Consider the following 18,669-nt stretch of genomic DNA (forward strand, 5'->3'; position numbering starts at 1 on the left):
TTGTATCTGCTCCGTTTATTATTATTAGGCCCGAGCAGTGAAGCTGCGAAGGCCTATTGTATCTGCTCCGTTTCTTCTTATTATTATTATTCTTTTTTCTTCCGCGTCTTTGAATGGCCTTTAGGGGGTCTTAGCATATCCAAAAAGTCACCAAATTCTGGCCCAATATAGAAAGTGCGTGAAATTTACGTATTTCACTGGCGATGTGAAAGTTCGTCAAAAAGTGACTGAACAGCGCCCCCTAGAAAGTGAAAAATACCCCTCTCCATAAAGCTTAGTTTATCGTACAGTTATGAAATTTGGTATACTTGTAGTACTCAACAGTCCGCACAGAAAAGTCTCTTGCAACCATGGTCAATATCAAACAGGAAGTCGGCCATTTTGGAGTAAAGTGGCCATTTTGACCCCGTTTTGGCCATTTCTAGGGTCTATATTTGGTTGAACAGTTTGGTCATTTTTCGCACCATCGTCTCAAAAATTGTGCGAGATCGAACAGAAGCGATGGACGATTCAAATGAGACAATAAAATTGACTTTTCGTAAATACTGAAGGGGCGGGGCCAGGCCTCAAAGTTCGAGCACTCGCCAAAAAAATTCAAATTGCTATAATTTCATAAATGAAAGAATTACAGTTAAAGAAATGTTCTGTGGACAATTGTCATCGCCCTCCGAAGACAAATGAATGGTCGATTGATGATGTCACATAAGCCCCGCCCCCTCAGGACTTAAAAGGTCAAGTTTTACTGGGAAATTTTCCAAAATTCGCCCTTTCCAATAATCACCCCAAATTTGTAGCGGGTAACTGAAGACAAGTTGGGGTTGCTTGGCTTCACTTTATGGGAGTTTTCTGCAGAAGGTGGGGCAGTGGCGGCGCGGCGAATTCAGGCGTACCGCTTAGGCCTTACGTTTGCCTCCCATTTAGTTATTTCTAGAGATATCGCCACGAAACCTATTGGGAGTGATCCTAGTCTGGCCCCCCAAAGATTTTGATGTGAACATCTGGTGGGCGTGGCCTATTTTCTGAAATAGCGCCCCCTAGGACCATTAAAACTGTCAGCCCCAAGCCATGCTTTGACTGAGGAGTACGAAATTTGGTACACTAATGTGGTGTCTCAGGCCCTACAAAAAAGTCTCTTGGAGCCAAGTGTAAAGTTGCACAGGAAGTCGGCCATTTTGGTCCAAATACGCGATTTAGTGGTTTTCGCACACGTTGTTTGGAGAGTGATGCTCCATCGCCCTTTTCACCAATCGCCTTCAAACTTCTGCTATATACTCTTAAGACATAAAGGAAAAAATTCAACCGTCGGATTTTAAATAAGTATAACGATGTGGGCGTGGCTAAGCCTCAAACTGTGACATGTCGCCACGCCACTCTTTGTTTCACAGCTCCCTATTGGACTCCTTTTACCCAATCACCAGCAATCTCTGGGAAATAGCAGCTGACATGTTGAGGTCACTTGGTCTATAGTACTGGCAGGTTTTGAAAAAAGGCGGGGCTTTGGGAGCATGGCGAAATTCGCCATCACGCCATGGCAATACGTTTGCCTCTCATTTCTTCAATTATCATGACATCGCCACAAAATGTCAGGTGAGTGATCCTACTCTGACCCCCAATAGAATTGGGCAGCTGAAGTTTGTGGGCGTGGCCTATTTTCTGAAATAGCGCCCCCTAGGACCATTAAAACTGTCAGCCCCAAGCCATGCTATGACTGAGGATCACGAAACTTGGCACACTAATGTAGTGTCTCAGGACCTACAAAAAAGTCTCTTGGAGCCAAGCGCAATGTCGCACAGGAGGTCGGCCATTTTGGTCCAAGTACTCGATTTAGTGGTTTTCGCACACGTTCTTAGGAGAATGATGTCTCGTCGTCCTTTCCACCGATCACCTTCAAACTCCTGCTATATACTCTTAAGACATAGAGAAAAAAATTCAACCGTCGGATTTTAAATAAGTATAAAGGTGTGGGCGTGGCTAAGCCTCAAACTTTGACCAGTCGCCATTACGTTACTTGACTTAATAACTCCCATGTGCATGATCAGATCAAATTCAAACTTTGTCTGTGTGATTACTGACCACATCTGAAGACAGTGACAATGTGGACAGCTGACATCACCTAAGCCCCGCCCCCTGACTACAGGAAGTCTACTGTTTTATGGTGAAATGCCCATATTTGTCCCCTCTAATTTAGTCCACATGACACTAAGGTCATGCACTGTCTTCATGATGTTGTAATGACCATTCAGATCTGATAGCTTTTCAGAAAGGGAGGGGCTTTGATGCCATGGCGATTTCTGGCGTGACCCTGTGACCTTACGTTTGACTGTAACTTCCACTAACAACCTCTGATTTGCCCGAGACTGAACATCAAATCACCAGCGTGGTAAAGATAGAGTATCTCCTAGTGGTGAGACGTGTAATGGTGGGCTCAGAGGGGATGCTGAGTCGGGGTGAGGTGTGGACGAGGAGGCCGTTCACGGTTTCTGGTGTCGAGGTGGTTGACTTTCTGTTCTGCCAGACGAGCCCTGGTTCCCCCGGCAGCCGGCCAGGATTGAGAAGCGTGGAGCTGGGTTTGGAGAGCGTCTGGGATGGAGCGGAGGGGGTGCAGAAGGAGGGCGAGCAGCTTCGCTGCGAGGGCCGAACGACGCTGCTTGCAGCTTTAATTTTTCTTTCTTTCTTTCTTTCTTTTTTTTTCTTCCGCGTCTTTGGATGACCTTTAGGGGGTCTTAGCATATCCAAAAAGTCACCAAATTCTGGCCCAATATAGAAAGTGCGTGAAATTTACGTATTTCACTGGCAACGTGAAAGTTGGTAAAAAAATGTTTCAACAGCGCCCCCTGGAAAATTAAAAATACCCCTCCGCTTTGACCTTTTTTCATAGTAGAGTGATGAAATTTGGTACACTTGTAGAACTCAACAATACGCACAGAAAAGCCTCTTGCACCCATGGTCAATATCAAACAGGAAGTCGGCCATTTTGGACTAAAGTGGCCATTTTGACCCCGTTTTGGCCATTTCTAGGGTCTATATTTGGTTTAAGAGTTTGGTCATTTTTCGCACGATCGTCTCAAAAATAGTGTGCGATCGAACAGAAGCGATGGACGATTAAAATGAGACAATAAAATTGACTTTTCGTAAATACTGAAGGGGCGGGACCAGGCCTCAAATTTCGAGCACTCGCCAAAAAATTCAAATTGCTATAGATTCATAAATGAAAGAATTACAGTTAAAGAAATGTTCTAAGGACAATCGTCGTCGCCCTCCGAAGACAAATGAATGGTCGATTGATGATGTCACATAAGCCCCGCCCCCTCAGGACTTAAAAGGTCAAGTTTTACTGGGAAATTTTCCAAAATTCGCCCTTTCCAATAATCACCCCAAATTTGTAGCGGGTAACTGAAGACAAGTTGGGGTTTCTTGGAGTCACTTTATGGGAGTTTTCTCCAGAAGGCGGGGCTGTGGCGGCGCGGCGAAGTCAGGCGTACCGCTTAGGCCTTACGTTTGCCTCCCATTTCGTCATTTCTAGAGAAATCGCCACGAAACTTCTTGTGAGTGATCCTAGTCTGGCCCCCCAAAAGATCTGATGTGAAATTCTGGTGGGCGTGGTCTATTTTCTGAAATAGCGCCCTCTAGGACCATTAAAACTGACAGCCCCAAGCCATGCTTTGCCTGAGGATTACGAAATTTGGTACACTAATGTGGTGTCTCAGGACCTACAAAAAAGTCTCTTGGAGCCAAGTGCAATATCGCACAGGAAGTTGGCCATTTTGGTCCAAGTGCGCGATTTAGTGGTTTTCGCACACGTTGTTTGGAGAGTTATGCTCCATCGCCCTTTTCACCAATCGCCTTCAAACTTCTGCTATAGAATCTTAAGACATAAAGGAAAAAATTCAACCGTCGGATTTTAAATAAGTATAAAGGTGTGGGCGTGGCTAAGCCTCAAACTTTGACCTGTCACCACACCACTCTTTTTTTCACAGCTACCTATTGGACTCCTTTTACCCAATCGCCAGCAATCTCTGGCGAATAGCAGCTGACAATTTGAGGTCACTTAGTCTCCAGTACTGGCAGGTTTTGAAAAAAGGCGGGGCTTTGGGAGCATGGCAAAATTCACCATCACGCCATGGCAATACGTTTGCCTCTCATTTCTTCAATTATCGTGCCATCGCCACAAAATGTCTGGTGAGTGATCCTAGTCTGACCCCCAATAGATTTGGACAGCTGTAGTTTGTGGGCGTGGCCTATTTTCTGAAATAGCGCCCCCTAGGACCATTAAAACTGTCAGCCCCAAGCCATGCTTTGACTGAGGAGTACGAAATTTGGTACACTAATGTGGTGTCTCCGGTCCTACAAAAAAGTCTCTTGGAGCCAAGTGCAAAGTCGCACAGGAAGTCGGCCATTTTGGTCCAAGTACTCGATTTAGTGGTTTTCGCACACGTTGTTTGGAGAGTGTTACACCATTGCCCTTTTCACCAATCACCTTCAAACTTCTGCTATAGACTCTTAAGACAAAGGGGAAAAAATTCAACCTACGGATTTTAAATAAGTATAAAGGTGTGGGCGTGGCTAAGCCTCAAACTTTGACCTGTCGCCACGCCACTCTTCTTTTCACAGCTCCCTATTGGACTCCTTTTACCCAATCACCAGCAATCACTGGCAAATAGCAGCAGACAAGTTGAGGTCACTTGGTCTATAGTACTGGCAGGTTTCGAATAAAGGCGGGGCTTTGGGAGCATGGCGAAATTCGCCATCACGCCATGGAAATACGTTTGTCTCTCATTTCTTCAATCAATGTGACATCGCCACACAATTTCTGATGAGTGATCCTACTCTGACGCCTAATAGAATTGGACAGCTGAAGTTTGTGGGCGTGGCCTATTTTCTGAAATAGCGCCCCCTAGGACCATTAAAACTGTCAGCCCCAAGCCATGCTTTGACTGAGGATCACGAAATTTGGCACACTAATGTAGTGTCTCAGGACCTACAAAAAAGTCTCTTGGAGCCAAGCGCAATGTCGCACAGGAGGTCAGCCATTTTGGTCCAAGTACTCGATTTAGTGGTTTTTGCACACGTTATTAGGAGAATGATGTCTCGTCGCCCTTTCCACCGATCACCTTCAAACTCCTGCTATATACTCTTAAGACATAGAGGAAAAAATTCAACCGTCGGATTTTAAATAAGTATAAAGGTGTGGGCGTGGCTAAGCCTCAAACTTTGACCAGTCGCCATTACGTTACTTGACTTAATAACTCCCATGTGCATGATCAGATCAATTTCAAACTTTGTCTGTGTGATCACTGACCACATCTGAAGACAGTGACAATGTGGACAGCTGACATCACCTAAGCCCCGCCCCCTGACTACAGGAAGTCTACTGTTTTATGGTGAAATGCCCATATTTGTCCCCTCTAATTTAGTCAACATGACACTAAGGTCATGCACTGTCTTCATGATGTTGTAATGACCATTCAGATCTGATAGCTTTTCAGAAGGGGAGGGGCTTTGATGCCATGGCGATTTCTGGCGTTACGCTGTGACCTTACGTTTGACTGTACCTTCCACAAACAGCCTCCGATTTGCCCGAGACTGAACATCACATCACCAGTGTGGTAAAGATAGAGTATCTCCTAGTGGTGAGACGTGTAATGGTGGGCTCAGAGGGGATGCTGAGTCAGGGTGAGGTGTGGACGAGGAGGCCGTTCACGGTTTCTGGTGTCGGGGTGGTTGACTTTCTGTTCCGCCAGACATGCCCTGGTGCTCCCGGCTGCCGGCCAGGACTGAGAAGCGCGGAGCTGGGTTTGGAGAGCATCTGGGATGGAGCGGAGGGGGCGCGGACGGAGGACGAGCAGCTTCGCTGCGAGGGCCGAACGACGCTGCTTGCAGCTTTAATTACGCTTTCTTTTTTCTTCCGCGTCTTTGGGTGGCCTTTAGGGGGTCTTAGCATATCCAAAAAGTCACCAAATTCTGGCCCAATATAGAAAGTGCGTGAAATTTACGTATTTCACTGGCGATGTGAAAGTTGATAAAAAAGTGGCTCGACAGCGCCCCCTAAAGAGTGAAAAATACCCCTCTCCATAAAGCTTAGTTTATCGTACAGTTATGAAATTTGGTATACTGGTACTACTCAACAGTCCGCACAAAAAAGCCTCTTGCAACCATGGTCAATATAAAACAGGAAGTCGGCCATTTTGGGTTGAAATGGCGATTTTTAGCCGTTTTGGCCATTTCTAGGGTCTATATTTGGTTGAACAGTTTCGTCATTTTTCGTACCATAGTCTCAAAAATAGTGTGCCATCGAACAGAAGCGATGGACGCTTCAAATGAGAAAATAAAATTGACTTTTCGTAAATACTGAAGGGGCGGGGCCAGGCCTCAAAGTTCGAGCACTCGCCAAAAAAATTCAAATTGCTATAATTTCACAAATGAAAGAATTACAGTTAAAGTAACTTTCTATGGATAATCGTCATCGCCCCCCGAAGACAAATGAATGGTCGCTGGATGATGTCACACAAGCCCCGCCCCCTCAGGACTTAAAACGTCAAGTTTTACTGGGAAATTTTCCAAAATTCGCCCTGTCGAATAATCAGCCCGAATTTGTAGCAGGTAACTGAAGAGAAGTTGGCGTTGCTTGACGTCACTTTATGGGTGTTTTCTGCAGAAGGCGGGGCTGTGGCGACGCGGCGAAGTCAGGCGTACCGCCGTGACCATACATGTGCCTCCCATGTCGTCATTTCTATAGATACAGTCACGAAACGTCTTGTGAGTGATCCTAGTCCGGCCCCCCAAAAGATCTCATGTGAACATCAAATGGGCGTGGCCTATTTTCTGAAATAGCGCCCCCTAGGTCCATTAAAACTGTCAGCCCCAAGCCATGCTTTGACTGAGGAGTACGAAATTTGGTACACTAATGTGGGGTCTCAGGACCTACAAAAAAGTCTCTTTGAGCCAAGTGCAAAGTCGCACAGGAAGTCGGCCATTTTGGTCCAATTACTCGATTTAGTGGTTTTCACACACGTTATTAGGAGAATGATGTCTCGTCGTCCTTTCCACCTATCACCTTCAAACTCCTGCTATATAATCTTAAGACATAGAGGAAAAAATTCAACCGTCGGATTTTATACAAGTATAAAGGTGTGGGCGTGGCTAAGCCTCAAACTTTGACCTTTCGCCATTACATTACTTGACTTAACAACTCCCATGTGCATGATCAGATCTATATCAAACTCCGTCTGTGTGATCATTGACCACATCTCAAGACAATGACAATGTGGACAGCTGACATCACCTATGCCCCGCCCCCTGACTACAGGAAGTCTATTTTTTAATGGTGAAATGCCCATATTTGTCCCCTCTACTTTAGTCAACATGACACTAAGGTCATGCACTGTCTTCATGATGTTGTAATGACCATTCAGATCTGATAGCTTTTCAGAAAGGGAAGGGCTTTGATGCCACGGCGAATTCTGGCGTGACGCCGTGACCTTACGTTTGACTGTAACTTCCACTAACAACCTCCGATCTGCCCGAGACTGAACATGGCAATCAACAATCATGCCCTTTATTCAACGAGGCACACACCGTTGGTGAAAGTTGTGTAATGTCACCACAGCGCCCCCTACACACCATTAAAACTGTAATAACTCCTACAGACGAGGTCGTAACTGCACCAAACTTGCTATGTGTACTCACACAATGGCACCCACCACAGTCCTGTGGTAAGTTGTTGATATTGCTTTAGCTCCGCCCCCTGACAGATATTAGGCCCTTAATAACACATGCATGATGCAATTCACACCAAACTGCACACAAATGACTGTCATCAACCTACAAACTTCTTCATGGAATAATTCTTAAATTTGGGACAGCGCCCCCTAGATACAAAAAACCTTTGTAACTTCTGCAAAAAAGTTCCAAACTACATCAAACATTGTGGGAGTCATCACACATCTGCAATCAACACATGTATGTGATCACTTGTTCAATTCACTTTAACTCCACCCACTTACAGCTTTTTGTCTCTAGATGACCCATGCAACGTTTGATTGATTCCAAATTAACAGAAAACCATCTTTGATGACCAAAGATGACCTCTATGGCATTTACTTGTAAATGGTCACAACGCCCCCTAGATGGGTTCAAACTTTATTAACTTCTAAAGTCAAAGTCAGAATGGCATTATACTTGGCTTGTGACATCACGTGACTGCACCAAACACATTGATGTGGTTGTTGATTCAAATCCCTGTAGCTCCGCCCCTTTCAGCTCACTGGCTTTAGATAACACACACAACGTCCGTTTGATGCCAAAATAACAGAAAACTGTCCTTGTCAACCAAAGCTGACCTCAATGGGATTTTTCTGTAATTGATCACAGCGCCCCCTAGATAACTTTAACTTTCAAAAACTTTAATAAATATGGGCAAAAAAGCACTAAAGTTGGTCTGTGTCATCACACCAACAGTGTGCTAAAGATAAAGTATGCCCTAGTGGTGAGACATGTAATATAATGGTAGGCTCGGAGGGGATGCTGATTCAGGGTGAGGTGTGGATGAGGTGACTGTTAGCTTTTCTTGGTGTCAGGGTGGTGGACGTTTCAGTCCGTGGACGTGCCCTGGTGCCCCGTGCTGCCGGCCAGGACGGAGCGGCGGGGAGTTGGGTTTGGAGAGCATCGGGGATGGAGCGGAGGGGGTGCGGAAGGAGGGTGAGCATCTTCGCTGCGAGGGCCGAACGACGCTGCTTGCAGCTTTAATTAGGCCCGAGCAGCGAAGCGCTGCGAAGGCCTATTGTATCTGCTCCGTTTATTATTATTTTTTTTTTCTTTCTTTCTTTCTTTTTTTTTCTTCCGCGTCTTTGGATGGCCTTTAGGGGGTCTTAGCATATCCAAAAAGTCACCAAATTCTGGCCCAATATAGAAAGTGCGTGAAATTTACGTATTTCACTGGCAACGTGAAAGTTGGTAAAAAAATGTTTCAACAGCGCCCCCTGGAAAATTAAAAATACCCCTCCGCTTTGACCTTTTTTCATAGTAGAGTGATGAAATTTGGTACACTTGTAGAACTCAACAATACGCACAGAAAAGCCTCTTGCACCCATGGTCAATATCAAACAGGAAGTCGGCCATTTTGGACTAAAGTGGCCATTTTGACCCCGTTTTGGCCATTTCTAGGGTCTATATTTGGTTGAACAGTTTGGTCATTTTTCGCACGATCGTCTCAAAAATAGTGTGCGATCGAACAGAAGCGATGGACGATTAAAATGAGACAATAAAATTGACTTTTCGTAAATACTGAAGGGGCGGGACCAGGCCTCAAAGTTCGAGCACTCGCCAAAAAAATTCAAATTGCTATAATTTCATAAATGAAAGAATTACAGTTAAAGAAATGTTCTATGGACAATCGTCATCACCCTCCGAAGACAAATGAATGGTCGATTGATGATGTCACATAAGCCCCGCCCCCTCAGGACTTAAAAGGTCAAGTTTTACTGGGAAATTTTCCAAAATTCGCCCTTTCAAATAATCACCCCAAATTTGTAGCAGGTAACTGAAGACAAGTTGGGGTTGCTTGGCGTCACTTTATGGGAGTTTTCTGCAGAAGGCGGGGCTGTGGCGGCGCGGCGAAGTCAGGCGTACCGCTTAGGCCTTACGTTTGCCTCCCATTTCGTCATTTCTAGAGATATCGCCACAAAACCTCTTGGGAGTGATCCTAGTTCAGCCCCCCACAAAATGTGATGTGAACATCCGGTGGGCGTGGCCTATTTTTTGAAATAGCGCCCCCTAGGACCATTAAAACTGTCAGCCCCAAGTCATGCTTTGACTGAGGATTATGAAATTTGGCACACTAATGTGGTGTCTCAGGACCTACAAAAAAGTCTCTTGGAGCCAAGTGCAAAGTCGCACAGGAAGTCGGCCATTTTGGTCCAAGTACTCGATTTAGTGGTTTTCGCACACGTTGTTTGGAGAGTGATGCTCCATCGCCCTTTTCACCAATCGCCTTCAAACTTCTGCTATAGACTCTTAAGACATAAAGGAAAAAATTCAACCGTCGGATTTTAAATAAGTATAAAGGTGTGGGCGTGGCTAAGCCTCAAACTTTGACCTGTCACCACCCCACTCTTTTTTTCACAGCTACCTATTGGACTCCTTTTACCCAATCGCCAGCAATCTCTGGCGAATAGCAGCTGACAAGTTGAGGTCACTTAGTCTCCAGTACTGGCAGGTTTTGAAAAAAGGCGGGGCTTTGGGAGCATGGCAAAATTCACCATCACGCCATGGCAATACGTTTGCCTCTCATTTCTTCAATTATCGTGCCATCGCCACAAAATGTCTGGTGAGTGATCCTAGTCTGACCCCCAATAGATATGGACAGCTGTAGTTTGTGGGCGTGGCCTATTTTCTGAAATGGCGCCCTCTAGGACCATTAAAACTGTCAGCCCCTAGCCATGCTTTGACTGAGGAGTACGAAATCTTGTACACTAATGTGGTGTCTCCGGTCCTACAAAAAAGTCTCTTGGAGCCAAGCACCAAGTCGCACAGGAAGTCGGCCATTTTGGTCCAAGTAGTCAATTTAGTGGTTTTCGCACACGTTGTTTGGAGAGTGTTACACCATTGCCCTTTTCACCAATCACCTTCAAACTTCTGCTATAGACTCTTAAGACAAAGGGGAAAAAATTCAACCTACGGATTTTAAATAAGTATAAAGTTGTGGGCGTGGCTAAGCCTCAAACTTTGACCTGTCGCCACGCCACTCTTTTTTTCACAGCTCCCTATTGGACTCCTTTTAACCAATCACCAGCAATCACTGGCAAATAGCAGCAGACAAGTTGAGGTCACTTGGTCTATAGTACTGGCAGGTTTCAAATAAAGGCGGGGCTTTGGGAGCATGGCGAAATTTGCCATCACGCCATGGAAATACGTTTGTCTCTCATTTCTTCAGTCATTGTGACATCGCCACACAAGTTCTGATGAGTGATCCTACTCTGACCCCTAATAGAATTGGACAGCTGAAGTTTGTGGGCGTGGCCTATTTTCTGAAACACCGCCCCCTAGGACCATTAAAACAGTCAGCCCCAAGCCATGCTTTGACTGAGGATCACAAAATTTGGCACACTAATGTAGTGTATCAGGACCTACAAAAAAGTCTCTTGGAGCCAAGAGCAATGTCCTACAGGAGGTAGGCCATTTTGGTCCAAGTACTCAATTTAGTGTTTTTCGCACACGTTATTAGGAGAATGATATCTCCTCGCCCTTTCCACCGATCACCTTCAAACTTCTGCTATATACTCTTAGGACATAGAGGAAAAAATTCAACCGTCGGATTTTAAATAAGTATAAAGGTGTGGGCGTGGCTAAGCCTCAAACTTTGACCAGTCGCCATTACCTTATTTGACTTAACAACTCCCATGTGCATGATCAGATCAATTTCATACTTTGTCTATGTGATCACTGACCACATCTGAAGACAGTGACAATGTGGACAGCTGACATCACCTAAGCCCCGCCCCCTGACTACAGGAAGTCTATTGTTTTATGGTGAACTGCCCATATTTGTCCCCTCTAATTTAGTCAAGATGACACTAAGGTCATGCACTGTCTTCATGATGTTGTAATGACCATTCAGATCTGATAGCTTTTTATAAAGTGAGGGGCTTTGATGCCATGGCGATTTCTGGCGTGACGCTGTGACCTTACGTTTGACTGTAACTTCCACAAACAGCCTCCGATTTGCCCGAGACTGAACATCACATCACCAGTGTGGTAAAGATAGAGTATCTCCTAGTGGTGAGACATGTAATGGTGGGCTCAGAAGGGATGCTGAGTCAGGGTGAGGTGTGGACGAGGAGGCCTTTTACTGTTTCCGGTGTCGGGGTGGCTGACTTTCTGTTCCGCCAGGCATGCCCTGGTGCCCTCGGCTGCCGGCCAGGATGGAAAAGCGCGGAGCCGGGTTTGGAGAGCGTTGGGGATGGAGCGGAGGGGGTGCGGAAGGAGGGCGAGCAGCTTCGCTGCGAGGGCCGAACGACGCTGCTTGCAGCTTTAATTATTATTCTTTTTTCTTCCACGTCTTTGAATGGCCTTTAGGGGGTCTTAGCATATCCAAAAAGTCACCAAATTCTGGCCCAATATAGAAAGTGCGTGAAATTTACGTATTTCACTGGCGATGTGAAAGTTCGTAAAAAATTGGCTGAACAGCGCCCCCTAGAAAGTGAAAAATACCCCTCTCCATAAAGCTTAGTTTATCGTACAGTTATGAAATTTGGTACACTTGTAGTACTCAACAGTCCGCACAGAAAAGTCTCTTGCAACCATGGTCTATATCACACAGGAAGTCGGCCATTTTAGGTTGAAATGGCGATTTTTAGCCATTTTGGCCATTTCTAGGGTCTATATTTGGTTGAACAGTTTGGTCATTTTTCGCACGATCGTCTCAAAAATTGTGTGCGATCGAACAGAAGCGATGGCCGATTCAAATGAGAAAATAAAATTGACTTTTCGTAAATACTGAAGGGGCGGGGCCAGGCCTCAAAGTTCGAGCACTCGCCAAGAAAATTCAAATTGCTATAATTTCATAAATGAAAGAATTACAGTTAAAGTAACATTCTATGGACAATCGTCATCGCCCCCCGAAGACAAATGAATGGTTGATTGGTGATGTCACATAAGCCCCGCCCCCTCAGTACTTAAAAGGTCAAGTTTTACTGGGAAATTTTCCAAAATTCGCCCTTTCAAATAATCATCCCAAATTTGTAGCTGGTAACTGAAGACAAGTTGGGGTTTCTTGGCGTCACTTTATGGGAGTTTTCTGCAGAAGGCGGGGCAGTGGCGGCACGGCGAAATCAGGCATACCGACGTGGCCTTACGTTTGCCTCCCATTTCGTCATTTCTAGAGATATCGCCACGACACTTCTTGGGAGTGATCCTAGTCTGGCCCCCAAAAGAATCTGATGTGAACATCCGGTGGGCGTGGCCTATTTTCTGAAATAGCGCCCCCTAGGACCATTAAAACTGTCAGCCCCAAGCCATGCTTTGACTGAGGAGTACGAAATTTGGTACACTAATGTGGTGTCTCAGGACCTACAAAAAAGTCTCTTGGAGCCAAGTGCGAAGTCACACAGGAAGTCGGCCATTTTGGTCCAAGTACTGGATTTAGTGGTTTTCGCACACGTTGTTTGGAGAAGGATGCTCCATCACTCTTTTCACCAATCACCTTCAAACCTCTGTCATACACTCTTAAGACATAGATGAAAAAATTCAACCGTCGGATTTTAAATAAGTATAAAGGTGTGGGCGTGGCTAAGCCTCAAACTTTGACCTGTCGCCACGCCACTCTTTTTTTCACAGCTCCCTATTGGCCTCCTTTTAACCAATCACCAGCAATCACTGGCTAATAGCAGCAGACAAGTTGAGGTCAATTGGTCTATAATACTGGCAGGTTTCGAATAAAGGCGGGGCTTTGGGAGCATGGCGAAATTCGCCATCACGCCATGGAAATACGTTTGTCTCTCATTTCTTCTATCACTGTGACATCGCCACACAATTTCTGATGAGTGATCCTACTCTGACCCCTAATAGATTTGGACAGCTGAAGTTTGTGGGCGTGGCCTATTTTCTGAAATAGCACCCCCTAGGACCATTAAAACTGTCAGCCCCAAGCCTTGCTTTGACTGAGGATCACGAAATTTGGCACACTAATGTAGTGTCTCAGGACCTACAAAAAAGTCTCTTGGAGCCAAGCACAATGTCGCACAGGAGGTCGGCCATTTTGGTCCAAGTACGCGATTTAGTGGTTTTCGCACACGTTATTAGGAGAATGATGTCTCGTCGACCTTTCCACCGATCACCTTCAAACTCCTGCTATATACTCTTAAGACATAGAGGAAAAAATTCAACCGTCGGATTTCAAATAAGTATAAAGATGTGGGCGTGGCTAAGCCTCAAACTTTGACCAGTCGCCATTACGTTACTTGACTTAGTAACTCTCATGTGCATGATCAGATCAATTTCAAACTTTGTCTGTGTTATCACTGACCACATCTGAAGACAGTGACAATGTGGACAGCTGGCATCACCTAAGCCCCACCCCCTGACTACAGGAAGTTTACTGTTTTATGGTGAAATGCCCATATTTGTCCCCTCTAATTTAGTCAACATGACACAAAGGTCATGCACTGTCTTCATGATGTTGTAATGACCATTCAGATCTGATAGCTTTTCAGAAAGGGAGGGGCTTTGATGCCATGGTGAATTCTGTTCTGGTGGACGTTTCTGTTCTGCTGACGCGCCCTGTTGTCCCGGGCTGCTGGTCAGGAAGGAGCGGCGGGGTGCTGGGTTTTGAGAGCATTGGGGATGGAGCGGAGGGGGTAAGGACGGAGGGCGAGCAGCTTCGCTGCGAGGGCCGAACGACGCTGCTTGCAGCTTTAATTATTATTTTTTTTTTCTTCCGCGTCTTTGGGTGGCCTTAAGGGGGTCTTAGCATATCCAAAAAGTCACCAAATTCTGGCCCAATATAGAAAGTGTGTGAAATTTACGTATTTCACTGGCGATGTGAAAGTTCTTAAAAAAGTGGCTGAACAGCGCCCCCTAGAAAGTGAAAAATACCCCTCTCCATAAAGCTTAGTTTATCGTACAGTTATGAAATTTGGTATACTTGTAATACTCAACAGTCCTCACAGAAAAGTCTCTTGCACCCATGGTCAATATCAAACAGGAAGTCGGCCATTTTGGAGTAAAGTGGCCATTTTGACCCCGTTTTGGCCATTTCTAGGGTCTATATTTGGTTGAACAGTTTGGTCACTTTTCGCACCATCGTCTCAAAAAAAGTGTGAGATCGAACAGAAGCGATAGACGATTCAAATGAGACAATAAAATTGACTTTTCGTAAATACTGAAGGGGCGGGGCCAGGCCTCAAAGTTCGAGCACTCACCCAAAAAATTCAAATTGCTATAATTTTAAAAATGAAAGAATTACAGTTAAAGAAATGTTCTATGGACAATCGTCATCGCCCTCCGAAGACAAATGAGTGGTCGATTAATGACGTCACATAAGCCCCGCCCCCTCAGGACTTAAAAGGTCAAGTTTTACTGGGAAATTTTCCAAAATTCGCCCTTTCAAATAATCATCCCAGATTTGTAGCAGGTAACTGAAGACAAGTTGGGGTTGTTTGGCGTCACTTTATGGGAGTTTTCTGAAGAAGGCGGGGCTGTGGCGGTGCGGCGAAGTCAGGCGTACCGCTTAGGCCTTACGTTTGCCTCCCATTTCGTCATTTCTAAAGATATCGCCACAACACTTCTTGGGAGTGATCCTAGTCCGGCCCCAAATAGAATCTGATGTGAACATCCGGTGGGCGTGGCCTATTTTCTGAAATAGCGCCCCCTAGGACCATTAAAACTGGCAGCCCCAAGCCATGCTTTGACTGAGGAGTACAAAATTTGGTACACTAATGTGGTGTCTCAGGACCTACAAAAAAGTCTCTTGCAGCCAAGTGCAAAGTCGCACAGGAAGTCGGCCATTTTGGTCCAAGTACTCGATTTAGTGGTATTCGCACACGTTGTTTGGAGAGTGTTGCACCATCGCCCTTTCCACCAATAACCTTCAAACTTCTGCTATATACTTTTAAGACAAAGGGGGAAAAATTCAACCGTCGGATTTTAAATAAGTATAAAGGTGTGGGCGTGGCTAAGCCTCAAACTTTGACCTGTCGCCACGCCACTCTTTTTTTCACAGCTCCCTATTGGACTCCTTTTAACCAATCACCAGCAATCACTGGCAAATATTAGCAGACAAGTTGAGGTCACCTGGTCTATAGTACTGGCAGGTTTAGAATAAAGGCGGGGCTTTGGGAGCATGGCGAAATTTGCCATCACGCCATAGAAATACGTTTGTCTCTCATTTCTTCAATCATTGTGACATCGCCACACAATTTCTGGTGAGTGATCTTACTCTGACCCCTAATAGAATTGGACAGCTGAAGTTTGTGGGCGTGGCCTATTTTCTGAAATAGCGCCCCCTAAGACCATTTAAACTTTCAGCCCCAAGCAATGCTTTGACTGAGGATCACGAAATTTGGCACACTAATGTACTGTCTGAGGACCTACAAAAAAGTCTCTTGGAGCCAAGTGCAAAGTCGCACAGGAAGTCGGCCATTTTGGTCCAAGTACTCGATTTAGTGGTTTTCGAACACGTTGTTTGGAGAAGGATGCTCCATCACCCTTTTCACCAATCACCTTCAAAAATCTGCTATACACTCTTAAGACATAGATGAAAAAATTCAACCGTCGGATTTTAAATAAGTATAAAGGTGTGGGCGTGGCTAAGCCTCAAACTTTGACCTGTCACCATGCCACTCTTTTTTTCACAGCTCCCTATTGGACTCCTTTTAACCAATCATCAGCAATCACTGGCAAATAGCACTAGACAAGTTGAGGTCACCTGGTCTATAGTACTGGCAGGTTTCGAATAAAGGCGGGGCTTTGGGAGCATGGCGAAATTCGCCATCACGCCATGGAAATACGTTTGTCTCTAATTTTTTCAGTCATTGTGACATCGCCACACAATTTCTGATGAATGATCCTACTCTGACCCCTAATAGAACTGGACAGCTAAAGTTTGTGGGCGTGGCCTAATTTCTGAAATGGCGCCCCCTAGGACCATTAAAACTGTCAGCCCCAAGCCATGGTTTGACTGAGGATCACGAAATTTGGCACACTAATGTAGTGTCTCAGGACCTACAAAAAAGTCTCCTGGAGCCAAGCGCAATGTCGCACAGGAGGTCGGCCATTTTGGTCCAAGTACTCGATTTAGTGGTTTTCGCACACGTTATTAGGAGAATGATGTCTTGTCGTCCTTTCCACTGATCACCTTCAAACTCCTGCTATATACTCTTAAGACATAGAGGAAAAAATTCAACCGTCGGATTTTAAATAAGTATAAAGGTGTGGGCGTGGCTAAGCCTCAAACTTTGACCAGTCCCCATTACGTTACTTGACTTAATAACTCCCATGTGCATGATCAGATCCAATTCAAACTTTGTCTGTGTGATCACTCACCACATCTGAAGACAATGACAATGTGGACAACTGACCATCACCTAAGCCCCGCCCCCTGACTACAGGAAGTCAATTTTTTATGGTGAAATGCCCATATTTGTCCCCTCTAATTTAGTCAACATGACACTAAGGTCATGCACTGTCTTCATGATGTTGTAATGACCATTCAGATCTGATAGCTTTTCAGAAAGGGAGGGGCTTTGATGCCATGGCGAATTCTGGCGTGACGCTGTGACCTTACGTTTGACTGTAACTTCCACAAACAGCCTCCGATTTGCCCGAGACTGAACATCACACCACCAGTGTGGCAAAGGTAGAGTATCTCCTAGTGGTGAGACGTGTAATGCTGGGCTCGGAGGGGATGCTGAGTAAGGGTGAGGTGTGGACGAGGAGGCCGTTCACGGATTCTGGTGTCGGGGTGGTTGACGTTTCTGTTCTGCCAGACGTGCCCTGGTGCCCCCGGCTGCCGGCCAGGACGGAGCGGCGCGGAGCTGGGTTTGGAAAGCGTCTGGGATGGAGCGGAGGGGGTGCGGACGGAGGGCGAGCAGCTTCACTGCGAGGGCCGAACGACGCTGCTTGCAGCTTTAATTATTTATTATTATTAGGCCCGAGCAGCGAAAGCGCTGCGAAGGCCTCTTGTTTTTGCTCTGTTTATTAGGCCCGAGCAGCAAAAGCGCTGCGAAGGCCTCTTGTTTTTCCTCCGTTTATTCTTTTTTTTTTTTATTTATTATTCCGGTGCCGCTTTGAATGGCTTTTTGGGGACCTTAACATACCCCAAAACTCACAATATTTTGCAAGCTTGTCAGGCCTGGTGAAAAATTTGATATTTTAAAGGTCCCAAAAAAATCGCAAAGAAAATGGCTGAACAGCGCCCACTACAAGGTGAAAAATACCCCTCTCCATAAAGCTTAGTTTATTGTACAGTTATGAAATTTGGTACACTTGTAGTCCTCAACAGTCCGCACAGAAAAGTCTCTTGCAACCATGGTCAATATCAAACAGGAAGTCGGCCATTTTGGGTTGAAATGGCGATTTTTAGCGGTTTTTGCCGTTTTTAGGGTCCGTTTCTGATTGGATTGCTCGATCATTTTTTGCACGATCATCTAAAAAATTGTGTGAAATTGCTTAGACGGGATGGGCGAACAAAATGAGATGAGAATTCTGAGTTTTCGTATATGTTGAAGGGGCGGGGCCAGGCCTCGAAGTTTGACTACTCGCCAAAAATATTTAAATTGCTATAACTTCATAACTGAATAGAATAGAGTTACCAAACTTTCTGTGGTCATTTGTCATCCGCCCACAAAGGAAATTGAATGGTCAGATGATGACATCACTCAAGCCCCGCCCCCTCAGGACCAGAATGATCAAGTTTTACTGTGAAAGGTCCCAAATTGCCCCATTTCACTTAATCACCACGAATTTGTAGCTGGTAACTCAAGACAAGTGGGGGTTGCTTGGCGTCACTTTATGGGAGTTTTCGGTAGAGGGCGGGGCTTTGGCGGCGCGGCGAAGTCAGGCGTACCGCCGTGGCCGTACGTTTGCCTCCCATTTCGTCATTTCTAAAAATATCGTCACGAAACTTCTTGTGAGCGATCCTAGTCCGGCCCCCCAAAAGATCTGATGTGAACATCC

The sequence above is a fragment of the Nothobranchius furzeri genome, chromosome 1, assembly GCF_043380555.1.
Source record: "Nothobranchius furzeri strain GRZ-AD chromosome 1, NfurGRZ-RIMD1, whole genome shotgun sequence".
NCBI classification, from domain to species: Eukaryota; Metazoa; Chordata; class Actinopteri; order Cyprinodontiformes; family Nothobranchiidae; genus Nothobranchius; species Nothobranchius furzeri.